This window comes from Mustelus asterias, chromosome 9, assembly GCF_964213995.1.
Source record: "Mustelus asterias chromosome 9, sMusAst1.hap1.1, whole genome shotgun sequence".
In the NCBI taxonomy this organism is placed as follows: domain Eukaryota; kingdom Metazoa; phylum Chordata; class Chondrichthyes; order Carcharhiniformes; family Triakidae; genus Mustelus; species Mustelus asterias.
In genome coordinates this window covers 74,815,151-74,828,995 of record NC_135809.1, presented here as the reverse complement: position 1 = coordinate 74,828,995, position 13,845 = coordinate 74,815,151, and positions in this window count along the sequence as shown.

Here is a 13,845-nt window from a genome sequence, read left to right as displayed (position 1 = left end):
GACATTCCCTCAATCTGAACAACCAGAGATTCAGGGATTGGTGTCTCAAAGTTTGGATCGCACCATTGTGTGTGGAGTTACACAACATGCCCTTTCTAACGTTGGGGCTCGAAGTCTGCACAGCCATGGCCTCCGAGCATTCCCGCAGCAGGGGTTCAGAGAAAACATCAAAATTTCATGTCACGCTTGCACAGATCACAAGGCATGCCTGTGTTCTGTGGCACACCGTTAAAAACCACTGCAGCAGAGAGTGATATAACAGCTGCCTCGGGGCCACCCAAGTGATCATTTAGCAGGCCTTCTGAAAATGCAGTTCAGATAAATCTGATTAAATCTGCTGTTCTTCAATATACTCCAGCAAGCATCTTGTGCTGGGTATCATTGTTTGTTGTGCTCTGCTTCGAACAATTTGTAAATCCTGAAGCATAATGCCTCTGACCAGGATGATGATACTGATGGGGATGATGACCAAATACTATATGATAAAGACGCCAAAGGATCACAGGAGGCAAGAAACCATGTGCAAGAGAGGCAGTGTTTGCTGATACAGACATATTTCACCTGAATCTTACATATATAACCAGTCCATCCAATAAAACTTCACTTTCTGCAGCCCTGTTGCCGCTTCCTTACACTTGTTTTGACTTGAAGCAACGGAATGGGAAATTCATTCATGTCATTCAGTGTAGACCTTCCCATCACATCCTGTGCAGGAGCCAATGTACTGTTAATGGCCTATTAGTGTGTAAAAAAGTAAAGTATTTCTAGTTGCATCATTTCAGAATTCATTTAAGACACATTCACAGAATTTAATTTCAAATTCTAACTCCAGGAAAACAAATGCAATCAGGTGCACTGTTGTGATCTCTATGTGGGGAACTGCAAACCAAAATAACCAAATTTACCAAATGACTTCAAAGAAGAAATGAACAAGATTCCACTTTTTGTAACTTTGCGTTACATGAATAAGAACCAATGCGAATTGAGCATGAATTAACTGGTAAAATCATACTTCAAATAAAAGTGTAAATTTCAATTTAAAGAGTCAATACAACAAAGCAACAGCTTGCGCAACCACAAGAACCTCCATCACTCCCTGCAGACATGTGGCACAATGTAGCTACACCATTCCAGGATGAAATTGAAATTTACATTTTCAATTGGTTCCTTGCCTCCTGTGATCCTTTGGGGTCTTTATCATATAGTACTTGGTCATCATCCCCATCAGTATCATCATCAGGTAGGTCAGGATTCCTATCCTACAACAACTTTTACCTCCAAACTTCACAGGTATGACTTTATCAACAAACACAAAATTCTATGAAACTTCTTTCCCTTAGACCATGACAGGCCTGATGGTGTAACTTTCCAGAGTTTCTAATTAATCAACAAACCATTATGCTCCTCTTTGTCGTTCAGTCACTTCTGGAAAAATGTATATCTCTTTTTCATCTCCAAGATACTCACACAGCTTGCTTACTGGATTTTGCTCCCACTCTGGCAATACCTTGTTTTTAAACTTGCAAATTTATATTCTCTTGTCTCCAAATGGTTAGCACTGCAGCCTCGCAGATTCCTGCCTTGGGTCACTGTCTGTGTGGAGTTCCCACATTCTCTCCATGTCTGCGTGGGTTTCCTCCAGGTGCTTCGATTTCCTCCCACAGTTCAAAGATGTGTGGGTTAGGTGGATTGGCCATGGTAAATTGCCCCTTCGAGTCAGGGGTCAAGCTAGGGTAAATGCATGGGGCTATGGGGATAGGGTCTGGGTGGGATTGTGGTCGGTGCAGACTCGATGGGCCAAATGGTCTCCTTCTGCACTGTAGCATTCTATGATTCTATGAAATCCTGCCAGGGTCCTGCCTTCTCTATCTCTGTAACTATCTCCAGTGACAACAAACTGAGATCTCTGCGCTCCTCCTATTGCAGTGTCTTGTGCATTCCTGCTTTTCATTATTCCACCATTGACAACCGTACGTTCAGCTCCCTCAATTCTGAGTTCTGGAAAAACCACCTTAAACTTCTTTTGCTCCCCCTCTCCTCCTTTAAGATATTCCTTAAAATATACTTTGAACAAATCACCCGTCCTAATTTTATATAGCTTAATGTCAAATTTTGTTTTGGGACATTTTACTTATGCTAAAGACATCATATACTGAGTCGATATGTGAGGGCCAATTCTCCCATTCTGACCCGCTAATTTATTGGCGGGTCAGGCCGGGAGATTCACACGTTCGCTGATTCGCAGGATTCACGCATGCGTTCCCAATGCGCGCGCATCTCCCAGCGACAGATATCCAGCGTGGAAACCGACAGGAACAGCAGGTAAGTAATTTTAGTCTTATTTTAATGTGATTTAAATGTGATTATCGGGCCCGCATGCATCTCCCACCCAGCCAGTGCAATTTCACTCTGGCAGGGTGTGGTGAACCATCGTTGGTTACCACTGGGGGTTGTTCTTATGTTACTGTTGGGTTAGGGTGTTGTCACTGTGGGGGTTGTATAATGTTGTTGGGTTAGGGTGTTTACCTGTTGTAAATGTTATTATGGCACATCCCGGTGGGGCCCCGCCTCCGGAGGAGAGGTATAAGACCCTCTGCTCCGGCAGGACCCCTTCAGTCTGAACTGGTGTACTCGTGTTAGTTAGTTCCATTGTTTGACAATAAAAGCCTTCAATACTGAAGCCTTGTTCCACGTGCTTGATTGTCGCGCATCAATTTTATTGTCAAACAGAAAACTCTCAGCTGTAAAAAAAAAAAGAGTATGGAACAGATCTTGAAACCAGATCGTCTGGCGTTGGACCCACGTGCGGTCGGTGCCGCTAACACCTTCGACCACTGGTGGAAGTGTTTCGAAGACTACCTGGCAGCCTCTGTAGCTATTACTACAGACAGCGACAAACTCCAAGTCCTCCACGCAAGGGTAAGCGACACGATTTATCTCGCGATTCGTGCGGCTACCACTTACCCGAGGGCCGTCGAGCTCTTGAAGAAACGATACACGAAACCACCCAACGAGATACACGCTCGTTACCTCCTCGCTACACGACGTCGGCAGTTGGGCGAAACCCTGGAGGACTACGCCAATGAGCTCCTGCAGCTTGCCAGGGGTTGCGATTGTAAAGACGTATCAGCCGAACAATACATGTACGACCTCGCCCGAGACGCGTTCGTAGCAGGGGTAGGGTCCTCGTACATCCGGCTTAAGTTACTGGAAAAAGGGAACCTCGACTTGACCCAAGCGATGGAGATGGCTGAGATGCTGGAAGCGGCGTCGAAAAGCTTGGCGCTGTACCCCGAGGACCACGTGGAGTCAACGTGGCAAGAGCAAGCTCAAATCCCTCCTCGCCCTGCAAACTCGCGCTCCCAGATCGATCCGACGACGGCGGCAGCTCCAGGCGGCCAGCGATGCTATTTTTGCGGTGGGGCCAAGCATCCACGGCAACAGTGTCCGGCAAGAACGGCAATCTGCAGCCAGTGCGGTAAAAAAGGCCACTACGGTAAAGTTTGCAGGTCGAAGTCCAAAAACGGCAGTGCAGCTTGTAACCCTCCAGAGCGGAGACAATCTCCTTCGGCGTCGCAGTACCCACGAGGTCCGACCACGTGCGAATCCAGGACGGCGCCATCGTGGCTGACGGAGGAGGAGGAGGAGGCGCCCTCGCCCACGTGCGATTCATGGGGGCGGCCATCATGGTCCACGACGACTAGGAGCGACCAGCAGGGGTCCTCAGCATCAACATCGGCGGCATGCAGTGACGCCCAGGGGCCAACGGTGGCGTCGATCTCCCTGGACCAGACTAAGCACCACAGGCTTGAGAATTCAATGATGGATATCAAGGTAAATGGTCGTACTGTGAATTGTCTGTTTGACAGTGGGAGCACCGAGAGTTTCATACACCCTGACACTGCTAAAAGGTGTGGACCCCCTCCGGGTTCTACCTGCCAAGCAGACAATTTCCATGGCATCACGGTCCCGGTCTGTACCGATCCAAGGACGATGTATGGTAACTCTAGAGGTACAGGGCACAATTTACGAGCAATACAGGCTCCTTGTGTTACCTCACCTTTGTGCGCCAATTCTCCTCGGACTAAATTTTATGGTCCACATGAAGAGTGTGATCCTACAGTACGGTGGGCCACTCCCTTCACTGGCAGTAGGGAATCAGCCGCAGCCTCCAAATTGCCCAAAGCGCCCCGCATGCAATCTTTCCACTCTGAAAATCACTACACCATCCCTATTTAAGAATCTGGTACCAGGCTGCAAGCCCATCGCTACTAAGAGTAGGCGTTACAGCGCTGAAGACCGGATCTTTATTAGATCTGAGGTTCAGCGGCTCCTCAAGGGAGGGATCATACAGGCTAGTGCTAGTCCGTGGAGAGCGCAGGTCGTGGTAGTCAAAAGCGGGAACAAACCTCGGATGGTCATCGACTACAGTCAGACCATTAACCGTTATACGCAGCTGGATGCGTATCCTCTCCCGCGCATTTCTGATATGGTCAATCAGATTGCGCAGTACCGAGTGTTCTCTACCATAGACCTTAAGTCCGCCTACCATCAACTCCCCATCCGCCCAGAGGACCGACAATATACGGCTTTTGAGGCGGATGGTCGTCTATACCATTTCCTCAGGGTTCCATTTGGTGTCACCAATGGGGTCTCGGTCTTCCAGCGTGCTATGGACCGAATGGTGGACCAGAACGGGTTGCGGGCTACCTTCCCGTACCTGGATAACGTCACCATCTGCGGCCATGACCAGCAGGATCATGACACGAATCTTCAACACTTTCTGCGCACTGCATCTCGCCTGAATCTGACCTATAACAGGGAGAAGTGCGTATTCCGTACGCGCAGGTTAGCCATCCTCGGATACGTGGTGGAAAACGGGGTTATTGGCCCTGATCCAGACCGTATGCGCCCCCTTATTGAACTTCCCTTGCCCGCTAGCACGAAAGCACTGAGGAGATGCCTCGGGTTCTTTTCGTACTATGCGCAGTGGGTCCCCAACTACGCGGACAAAGCTCGTCCGCTCATCAAGTCCACGACCTTCCCACTCACGCCGGAGGCCCAATTGGCCTTCAAGGCTTTGAAAAGCGACATTTCGAAAGCCACGATGCACGCGGTGGATGAATCCATCCCTTTCCAGGTGGAGAGTGATGCATCTGATTTCGCCCTAGCCGCCACACTAAACCAGGCAGGCAGGCCCGTCGCGTTCTTTTCCCGCACCCTTCAAGGCCCCGAAATTCGGCACTCAGCGGTGGAGAAGGAGGCTCAGGCCATTGTGGAGGCAGTCAGACACTGGCGCCATTACCTGGCGGGGAAGCGGTTCACTCTGATCACGGATCAACGATCCGTGGCGTTTATGTTCAGTAACACGCAGAGGGGCAAGATCAAGAACGATAAGATCTTGCGGTGGAGAATTGAGCTCTCCACCTATAATTACGATATTATGTATCGTCCAGGGAAGCTCAATGAGCCCTCGGATGCCCTCTCGCGCGGAACATGCACCATCATGCAGGAGGACCACTTGAAGGCCCTCCACAATGACCTGTGTCATCCTGGAGTCACCCGACTCTACCACTTCGTCAAAGCCCGCAACCTGCCCTACTCGGTGGAGGATGTCAGATCAGTGACGAGAAGCTGTCGGATTTGCGCAGAATGCAAACCGCACTTTTATCGACCAGACCGGGCACAATTGGTCAAGGCCACTCGCCCTTTTGAGAGGCTGAGTGTGGATTTTAAGGGCCCCCTTCCCTCAACAGACCGGAACGTCTATTTCCTCAACATAATAGACGAGTATTCCCGGTTCCCGTTTGTTGTCCCCTGTGCGGACACGTCGACTGCCACCGTCATTAAGGCATTCAGTGAGCTTTTTACCCTGTTCGGGTACCCCTGCTACATTCATAGCGACAGGGGCTCGTCGTTCATGAGCAACGACTTGAGGCAATTCCTGCTCTCATTCGGGATTGCCTCTAGTAGAACCACGAGCTACAACCCTAGGGGTAACGGACAGGTGGAAAGGGAGAATGCTACAGTCTGGAAGGCTGTCCTACTGGCACTGAAATCCAGGGGCCTTCCAGTCTCCCGTTGGCAGGAGGTCCTTCCAAATGCGCTCCATTCTATCCGCTCCCTCCTGTGTACGGCAACCAATGCTACTCCCCACGAGAGGATGTTCTCATTCCCTCGGACGTCGTCCTCGGGGATCTCATTACCAGCCTGGTTGACGTACCCAGGACCCGTCCTTCTGCGGCGACATGTGAGGGCTCGCAGGTCCGACCCCTTGGTCGAACCGGTCCAACTCCTCCACGCCAACCCTCAGTATGCCTATGTGGCATATCCTGACGGGCGAGAGGACACTGTCTCCATTCGAGACCTGGCGCCCGCAGGGGACATAGCAACTCCTGTCGCTCCCATACCACCTGTCACGAATCCCCTACTACTCATTTCTTCCCCAGACGTGGCGCGGTCAGCACCGGGACCAGTGCATAACAGTTATACTCCCATGTACAGCTTGCCTGAGACTCGGAGATCGGCGCCACCACCGAAGGTTCCAGGATCCCCTGCACCATCGCCTCCCCAGGGCCAACCGGCCCGGGAGTCCTTGAGGGGACAGCCGGACGCTGTTTTGGAGAGAACGCCACCGCAAGCACCTGCTCCGGTTTCGCAACCGGTGTTGAGGAGATCACAGCGACGGTGCGGTCCTCCAGACCATCTGGACTTGTGAATTTTGTACATATGACCTGTTTTTTTGCATCCCGCCGGCCTTTGTTTTTAAAGGAGGGGTGAATGTGGTGAGCCATCGTTGGTTACCACTGGGGGTTGTTCTTATGTTACTGTTGGGTTAGGGTGTTGTCACTGTGGGGGTTGTATAATGTTGTTGGGTTAGGGTGTTTACCTGTTGTAAATGTTATTATGGCACATTCCGGTGGGGCCCCGCCTTCAGAGTTCTGGAATGTCCCGAAGCTTTTAATGATATTCCCGATTGTGACCTCTGCTCCGGCAGGACCCCTTCAGTCTGAACTGGTGTACTCGTGTTAGTTAGTTCCATTGTTTGACAATAAAAGCCTTCAATACTGAAGCCTTGTTCCACGTGCTTGATTGTCACGCATCACAGGGTTTAGAGTAGCTCCCCATTTTCGGGGAACTAGCGGGAGACTCCACTGGAGTGAAGGGGGGGGAAATCGGGGGCCTCCCTTCAGGCGGCCGGGGGGTGGTGCCCCTGGGCCTGGGCACTCTGGCAGTGCCAGCCTGTGCCCTCTGGGATTGCCCAAAGTGCAAAGTGTCCATGCCCGGGAGCACCTTGACACTGCCCACCAGGCACCGGGCAGTGCCAAGAGGATGGAGCCTATTGGGGGCCGGGGTCAACTTGGGGCAGAGCCTAGGGGTGGGGGTCCCGCTGTCACTCTGCCATTTGGATTGGTCGGGGCTGGAGGGAAGCCAGCGAACAGGGCAGATTGAGGGGGAGGGGGGGTCTGCCTCCTGTGGAGGGGGAGGTTCTGCCAGGGTGGGAGGGATCATCAGTGCTGGGGGCTGGGGCTAGAGATTGGATTGCTCCTGAATGGAGGGTGGTGGGGGCTGACCTGGGAATGCTTGTGGTGGCTGCGATCGGGCCATGGGTGGGAGGGGGAGGGGTAGCACTGCGAGGCTCCCAGGCTGGCTAGCAATCAAACTGGCCAGCAAAGTGCAGGCTAACAGTTCGGGGTCACTGCGCATGCTCAGAGTTCTGGAATGTCCCCAAGCTTTTAATGATATTCCCGATTGTGACCTCTGCATTGCAGAGTGTGGGAGATTCGAGTCTGAACTCCCACTGAAAAAAACAATCGTGATGTACACCAGTTTTCCCACAAATTCAGCACTTGGAACTTTTTTGGGAGAATCGCCCCCATGATTGCCATTATATTGATGCAATGAAGTGACCACGCTCCTTTCAATGGGTGGAATTTTCCCATTTTTGGCAAAGCGTCATTTTGGGCAGGAAAAGCAGAGTGCAGCTTGCTGGCAGTGCTGGTGGGTTTTCCCGCTGTATTTTTGGGCATTTAAAAAAAATTCACCAATTTCACGCTGCTTCTATGGTGACCAGACTGAGTCAGCCACTATGCCATCAGCTGAGTGTTTCAATCAGTGGGCTACTCTATTTAAACGCTACCCCACACTACCCAGCACTTCATCCAAGTCCACCAAAGACAATGGAGGCAAAGAAGTCTGCCTTAAATTTTTTTAGAGGGAGCTCGCATCAGAATGCTTGAGAGATTTCAGGTGGAATTCTCCAAAAAAAATATAAGTGCCAAATTTGCGTAAAAACTGGAGTAAACCCCATTGCTCTATTCAGCGGGAGTTTCAAAATGAATCTCCCACACGCTGCGTATCACTGAGTGCCCTAGCGTGAATCATGGTGAAGAGCTGGGGGTGGAGTCTATTCCTGGTGGAGAGGCCGCAGCATAGCGCCAAGATCGATACATGCACAGTAGACTCGCACTGGGCATTGTCCTTTGTCCCTTGGCAGTGCCAGGGGGCCAGGCCTCCATGGCCCCCTTCACTCCAGTGGGGCCAGGCTGCCAGCTCCCCATTCATGGGGAGCTGTTGTAAACCCCACTGGAGTGAAACGCTCCTGGCTGGTGGCGTGGGAAGAGACACTAGCAGGATCAGAGACATCAGTTCCCCTAGGCCCGCTAATGAGATTAAAATGAACATTTGAATAATTTATTCAACTCCATGCCAATTTCTGGTGTGGAGCTGACAACGCCGGAAAACTGGTGGTCGGGGACACACAGTGGACATGGTGCTCAGCGGGAAGCCCACTACACGGTCTCTGCTTATGTCTCCTGGCCCACTGCGCTGCTCTAGCAGTGCAGTGGGCTGGGAGAATCATCCCCTTCATTTCTTGTACCCATAGGTAAGGAGGAGATCCTCCAGCAAAGTCACCAACCCCACATGGGAAGTGATGGCAGTGCTGGTATGTGCCAGTTCACTGCAGAGGACAAGCATCCAGTGCTGAAAGAGGATGAATGATCTTTGTTCAGCCAGAGTAAGTCACTCTTCTAATCACTCTGACTCCATCACACATTCACAGGGAACTCACTCATTGCCACCTCATGGCACACTACCACTTGCTCTGCCATACACTTCCTCATCTCCCCTGCATTCATCTCCTCATCATCTTCCTGCTTCCACTCATCAACTATGCATGTCAGGCATCCTTACCACCTTCTCTGGCATGCGGCTGCTTATACTCTATCCATCTGGTTTCTTGCAGAACAAGATTCCAGATGGGCCGAAGGTTACCCAAGTTAAAAATCCTTTCACCCTTTGAGGAGAGAGCCTTCCAGCTGGCTGGGAAGGAAGAGGATTGCTCTTGCACTAAGAGCGAGATTGGCACCACAAAAACTAAGTGAGGCCCCATGACCCATTCATCCATCACACCAACCTAATATGAGTCTTGTCTCTTCTATCCTTATGCCCTGCCCTAATGTTGTCTCTCTTCACTTGCAGGCATAAGGAGAGCAGCCCAGTGCCTCCACCAAAAGGGCTTTGGAGTACACCTCAGACACTAACAAAGATGAGTTCTCCTTCATAGAGATAAAAGAGACATCACAACTTTCATCCATGTCCTCCACCATCTCAGAGACACACACCTCAGAAGGAATTAGTAATAGATAGGCCTTGGGGTTATAAATGGTGAGCACCTCACTCTGCCTGATCCATAGGAGATGAAAGCAGGGACATGCCATGAAGCCAGCATCCGGAGGACTGCTGGAGGCCTGGACTCTGCTGAGCTCCAGTCAGACAACATCCCTCTGGAGTTGTCATGCCTTGGTTGATGGAGCTCCATGAGCAAAGTCAGGTACGTCAGGAAGCAATGTCTCAATATCTTTTGTCCAGTGAAGTTGTGTCAACACTTAAAGACAGCCAGGTCAAGACTGCAAGAGTAATGGCTGCAGAGGAGACTGTTGGGCAGGACTTCTGCATTGCTGAATGACATGACCTCCATGGTATACGACATGCACTCCATGGTGCAGGGCATGAATTCTATGTTGCAGGCACTTGTGGGTATCTACAAATGCCAGCACCAGAGGATGATGGGGCTTCCCAACCTCCCACCCTTCTATTATTACCCTTCTGTCCCTAGGAAGAAACAAGGGCCCTCCAGCACCCATAGGGAGGAGGGGAAGCTGGTGCATGGACTGGGGGTCTTCCACCAGGAGATTCTGGGAGTATCCAGCTTACCTGACACACACCCCTTTTCCTGTGACTGAATAATTTCCAGCCTCACAGGCCAAAGGAGGTGGCACCACCATATAACAGTACCCCCCTGAGAAAGGTTGGGGCCCACCAGCTCACAGCCCTCCAGAGGACGCCATACCTGTCAGGGTCATCACAGACAACAGGGCATGGCAGCCAGTAGGCTGCCTCCACCTCTGCTGTGGATTCTGGGGCTACACCAATACATAGCTGCAGGCTTAGAAAGGTTAAGAAAGTCTAGTTGCATGGGTTTAACATACTTGTAGATAGCAAACACTGATGTAAGTCATCAACCCCTGTATCAGTTAATTAAATCTCACTTTTTGCAGGGCTCCACCACACTGGTCCAGGCTCTGGAACCACATCTTTAGCATTCCAATGGTCTGTTCCACCAAAGCGCGATTTGCAACTTTATATTGAGTCTATGCTGCATTCTGTGGCCTCTGTACAAGTATCATCAGGCATGTCCTCAGGGGGTGCCCCTTGTCCCAGAGGAGCCACCTCTGCAGCCATTGTGGTCCCTCAAAGATGTTGGGTATCTGAGAGCGGCAAAGGATGAAGCTGTCGTGAACACTCCCTGGCATCCTATCACAAACCTGGAGGGTGCGCCTTGTGTAGTCACAGATGAGCTGTACATTCAGGGAATGGAAGTGCTTGCAGTTCATGGGGGAGCAATCAATTGCTTTCTGTGCTTGTGAAAAGTCTGCAACCTGGGCAAATCCCATGGCTCTTGCAAGCTGGCTAGCCTGCTCTCGGGCAAAATTGATGAAATTGGGAGGCCTTGCAAAGAGTGCATCCATCACCTCCCTGATGTGAGATGCCTCAAAGGTCACAGGTAGAGCCCTGAAAGAAGCTAGGCACATAAAAGTTGAGGGCAGCTGTGACTGTCAAAGCTAGAGGCAGTGGGTGCATTCCATGGCATAATGATTAGCACTGCTACCTCACAGCATCAGGGACACAGGTTCGATTCCCAACTTGGGTCACTGTCTGTGAAGAGTCTGCACATTTTCCCCATGTCTGCGTAGGTTTTCGCCAGGTGCTCCGGTTTCTTCCCACAGTCCAAACGACATGCTGGTTGGTACATAGGGCATGCTAAATTCTCCCTTAGTGTAACCAAACAGGCGCCGGAGTGTGGCAACTAGAGGATTTTCACGGTAACTTCATTGCAGTGTTAACGTAAGGTTACTTGTGACACTAATAAATAAACTTTTTTTAAAAACCCATGTCCATGCCACACCAACTCCTGGAGCAGGTGGCCTAAATGAACAACCATATCCCTGTGCATGTGCAGTCTTCTATGACACTGGTTCTAGCTCTTCTCTAGGAATGTCAGGTGCTGTCTCTAGGCCCTGGGCCATAGAAAGTCATTCTCTGGGGTCCCGCCTGTGGCAGGGAGCAAGCTCTATCACCCTTTCCTCCTCAGGAATCTGCTCTTGCCTCTGCAGAGCCATATACGAACGTATACGTTTTCTCTCTTGTTGCAGCGCTAGAAGGTTGACAGCCAGTTCTACCAAATCCACCTCTCTCACTCTATTCACTGCGTGGGAAGAAAGAGAATGAACATTGAGGAGTCACTTCCATGGCCTGACTCTTGGCCCATCCACCCCTGGGAGCACTGTCTTGATGGTCACTGACTGCTGTTCCAGCTACCAGTCCTTTAGAGTCTCCCACAATGGACAAGACCCCACAACACCCTCTGCCCACTCAGCCTGACCAAGTACTCACAGCTTTAGAAACCCTCCTGTCTCCTGAACTCTCATGTTAGGCACAGGCATCTGTGCCATTGGCCACTGAAAGGACCTGTGTGCTACCCTGTGAAAGAGGATGGGAATAGCCCTGTAAGAATACTGCAGCACCCACACCCATACATGAAGCAGGGTACCCTGCTAAATCTTGTGACCTTTTCCCTTTGACAGGGAGAGTGTATGTGCTCACGCTGTCAGTGAATAGTCAAGAGAAACCTCGGCACTCAAGAATAGGGAGCTCAGTGAGCAAAAGGGTTAACTCCTGATCAGTAATCAGTGACACTCACCGACATCGATGGCCGGAATTTTACCCGGAATTGGGGCAGGCAAGGCTCGCAGAATGGAGTTCTCCATTGGCCTCAGGCGGGATTTTACGAGCCTCCCCTGAGCGAGGTCGTAAACCCCTGCATTGCAGAGTTAGTGGGCATAATTGGCTCATCTGTCAAAGATGTTAATAGGCTACTGGGTCAATTATCTGACAGGCAATGGTGAGCTCATTGATGTTATGACATCTGATTAGAGTTAACATGCTCAGTCATTAACTCAGGACATGCTCTTCCACTGTGAATACTACAGACCTTGTCTACTGGACACCCACCAGCCCAGACTTTCTGTCCCCATTCGAACATCCTTCGAGGTGACAGAGGCCCATCAGCTGAAGATTTCAAACTCAGGATGGGTGAGTTTTAAAAGTAGTTTCCTTCGTCTCTCAGTGTTGGGTCCTGCCCACTCTCCTTTCAGGGGCCAAGCCATTTCTCCTTCTCTGAGATAGGTGAATACTCATATAACATCCTGCATCGGCCCCCTATACCCACTGGTGGACTTGGCCTTCCTCCCCTGGTGTCTTCTCCCCGACTCCCTCTCTCACCTCAAGCAGTTCTAGTGCCTTCCCCTTCATCGGAACACAAGGACCGATTAGGGACAGTCAGCATGACTGTTAGTGGAAAATCATGTCTCACAAATTTGATTGAGTTTTTTGAAGTGGTAACCAAGAAGGTAGGTGAGGGCAGTGCAGTTGATGTTGTCTACATGGACTTTAACAAGGCACTGCATGGTAGGTTGTTGCATAAGGTTAAATCTCATGGGATCCAGGGTGAGGTAACTAAATGGATACAAAATTGGCCTGATGACAGAAGCCAGAGGGTGGTTGTAGAGGGTTGTTATTCAAACTGGAGGCCTGTGACCAGCGGTGTGCCTCAGGGGTCAGTACTGGGTCCACTGTTATTTGTCATTTATATTAATGATTTGGATGAGAATATAGGAGACATAGTTAGTAAGTTTGCAGATGACACCAAGATTGGTGGCAAAGTGGACAGTGAAGAAGGTTATCTCGGATTGCAACGGGATCTTGATCAATTGGGCCATTGGGCTTACGAATGGCAGATGGAGTTTAATTTAGATAAATGCGAGGTGATGCATTTTGGTAGATTGAACCAGGGCAGGACTTATTCAGTTAATGGTAGAGCTTTGGGGAGAGTTACAGAACAAAGAGATCTAGGGGTACATGTTCATAGCTCCTTGAAAGTGAAGTCACAGGTGGATAGACTGGTGAAGAAGGCATTCTGCATGCTTGGTTTCATTGGTCAGAACATTGAATACAGGAGTTGGGATGTCTTGTTGAAGTTGTACAAGACATTGGTAAGGCCACACTTGGAATACTGTGTACAGTTCTGGTCACTCTATTGTAGAAAGGATATTATTAAACTAGAATGAGTGCAGAAAAGATTTACTAGGATGCTACCGGGACTTGATGGTTTAAGTTATATGGAGAGGCTGGATAGACTGGAACTTTTTTCTCTGGAGCGTAGAAGGCTGAGGGGTGATCTTATAGAGGTCTATAAAATAATGAGGGGGATAGATCAGCTAA